The 3,220-nt window shown below is 38.0% G+C and overlaps 1 pseudogene; it reads right to left on the bottom strand.

Annotated features, from left to right (window-relative positions):
* Window positions 1-271: 271 nt before the first annotated feature.
* Window positions 272-2,739, bottom strand: LOC147524689 (pentatricopeptide repeat-containing protein At2g13600-like; annotated as a pseudogene).
* Between the last annotated feature and the right edge of the window lie 481 nt (window positions 2,740-3,220).

The raw sequence follows: 3,220 nt of genomic DNA, 5'->3' as shown, positions 1-3,220 counted from the left end.
GAGAAATTACCTGTGCAGTTTGGTTACCAAAATTCTAATATTGAGCAGCATGAGACAACCAAAAGTAATAAATATCCTGAAAATAGAACAGATCACCAATGAGTGAAAATATTGCAGGCAATACCAATATAATATATTGTATTGTAATTACAAAATATACAGTCCCCAAACAAGGCGAGTCTTAGTTTCTAGAAAAACTCAATCATACCATGTACTCCTGATTGATGAACCAAAAGCAATGAAGTTATTCATCGACCATCAGTGACTTTGTACATTTCAAATGATTCGCGTTCCATTAACTACACCTCATCTTAATTAGGCACCAACATTAAGTTTGTACCCAATGTCATCACTGTACAGGTCCAAATCTCCCAACAAGCTTTTCACTGATTTGCTGACATCTTCAGAGTTCAGACAAAGATCAGTCCTTGACACCAAATGTGTACACCTTGTCACTGATCTCAACCCAGCTACTCCCAGGTTCCTTCGACACCCATGTCTCTCATTAAATCCTTATTCTTGCCACCTCATGCCACAACTGCTTCGATGCATAAATATTAGACAAAGTTACATATACCGCAGAGTCATGAGGCTCTAATCTCAGGAAATTCTCTGCAACGCGGACAGCCACATCCATGTTCTTATGAACACCACAAGCAGTGAGGAGGGACCTCCAAAGACCAGGTTCTGAAGGAAATGGAGAACGCAGAAGAAAGGTTTCTGCGTCATCAATATAGCCTGACCGTCCTAGGAGGTCAACCATACAAGTACAGTGTTCTACCGATGGAGGAATTTTGTAATAAGAAACCATAGATTCGTAATATTGCTTTCCTTCTCCAACCAAGCCAGTACGACTACAAGCAAGTAGGATTCCTGTAAAGGTGATACTTGTTGGGATCACACCAGAGCTCATCATTTCCTGAAACAAGTGCAAAGCTTTATTTGAGTATCCACTTTGAGCATAAGCTATCATCATGGAGTTCCAAGAGACAACATTCTTCTCAGGCATCTTGCTGAACACTTGAAAAGAATCTTCAATCATCCCACATTTTGCATACATGTCAATTAGTGCACTCCCAACATACACTGTGAATTCCAGGCCCATCTTTATAACATGAGCATGCACATGTCTTCCCTGAAGCACTGCAGCACCATTGGCCAGCGCTTTAAGAACACTAGTGAAGGAGAACTCATCTGGTTTCTGGGGGCGACTTATGTAATTCACAAAAACACTCAAGTGCCATATCTCCCAGTCCATTCTGTGCAAACCCTGATATTATTCCAGCCCAAGATACAGCATTTGGTGCAGTTATCGACTCAAAAGACTTGGATGCACTCTGCATAAGACCACACTTTGCATACAAATTAACAAGTGAATTCCCAACAATTGTCTCAGAGTCTAAACCAATCTTTAAGGCACAAGCATGAACATGTGCTCCTTCTCTCAAGGCTCCCAACACAGAGCATGAGGAGAGGAGACCCACAAATGTAAAAGAATCTGGTCGCAACTTTTCAAAAAGCAAGTTGATGTATGTTTGCATAGACTCAACATATTGCCCACTCAAACTGTATCCTGTGATGAGTGCATTGAAGGATACAAGGTTCATACTTGGCATATCTTGAAAAGCTCTCTCTGCATCTTCCATATCAAAATATTTTGAATACATATCAACAACTGCAGTTCCAACAAACACATCCAATGAGCTTCCACTCATAAGTGCTTTAGCATGAAAACATTTACCTAAAACACTGTCCTCCATTAAAGACGAAGCTTTTAAAACACAACAAAACGTAGTTGCATTAGGAGAAAAGCCGTCCTCCAACTGTAGCTGCTGAAACAATTCAATAACTTCCCATACATAGTTGTTCTGAGTATACCCAGTAATCATGCTATTCCAAACTACAATATCTCGCTTTCCCATCCGATCAAACACCCTACGAGCTATATCTAAATTCCCAGATTTCGAATACATATCAATAGTACCCCCCGCGACAAAAACATCTGAATCAAAACCCATTTTAACAGCACAACCATGCACAGATTTTCCTATTTTAACACACCCAAAACCAGCACAAGCCTTAAAAATACTAGCAAACGTAAAATCATTCGTCATAAGTTTCCAATCATTATAACGATTCAGCAGCACAGAAAAACAAACTTACTGCTTCCTCATTTAAACCCATTCCTTGAATACGCCGCAATCATAGAATTCCACGACACAGCATCTCTCTCAAGCATTTCATCAAACACTTTTCTAGATTCATAAATAAAATCAAATTTAGAATAAAATGTAATCAACCCACTTGCTAAAAAGCAATGTCTAAACAACCCTTTCTTCAAAATCAAACAATGTAAGTTTCTCCCAACATCAATTTGAATAATTTGTAATCTACTACAAACCCCAAGTATAATAGACAATGTTATCTCATTTGGTTCAACCCCAACTCTTTGCATTTGCAAAAGTCATTTAATGCTAAATTATTTAACCCCTTTTTCGCTTTACTGCAAATTATTGATGTCCATAAAACCACATTGTTTTCAAACGTGTTTGGCAAGTCCTTGGTTGTTGGTGGTGAACTGGAGACATGTCTACGAATTGTTGTCTGATAAGAATGTGAAGAGGGGCTGATAAGGATGTTTTCCAAGGAAAGAAATTGAAGAAGATGTGCAGCACACCAAGTGTTTGAGTAATGTCTGCACTGGATTAGTAGATTGTGTTTTGAGTAGAACACTCTCATTATTTTGCAACAGACTTGAAAATAAGCATTTAGTTTCGCGCCTTTAATAACCATTCTGTGTTGGGCACACTCCCAAACAAAATAGAATTATTACAAGTTTGCCATTCCATGTTTTGTGTTTGGGCACTCCCCCAATCCCCCCCAATTACATCAAGGTAAACCCCGTCACCCTCAAGGACTCAAAGCTTCTCATTCTCATATGCCCTCTACATTGAAAACTCAACAAACTAAATTTCCCTCCACATTGAAAATCAAAACACTACTCATTATCATACATCTCCTACATTGAAAATCCCTCTATATCTATCTCAATCAAACTAAATAAAAACACTACTCCTTTAAGTTAAACCCATTTAAGTAATTTGAAATTGAAATATCATCTAATTTGAAATGGAAATATGTTTTTAATTAAAGTAAAAAAAAAATTAAGTCGTTGAAAGTCTAAAATTACAACTGTAACGAGTCCCAAATGACCTTATCA

Source organism: Coptis chinensis, chromosome 1 (genome assembly GCF_015680905.1).
Source record: "Coptis chinensis isolate HL-2020 chromosome 1, ASM1568090v1, whole genome shotgun sequence".
Taxonomy (NCBI): Eukaryota; Viridiplantae; Streptophyta; class Magnoliopsida; order Ranunculales; family Ranunculaceae; genus Coptis; species Coptis chinensis.
This window is presented reverse-complemented; position numbering and strand designations above follow the sequence as displayed.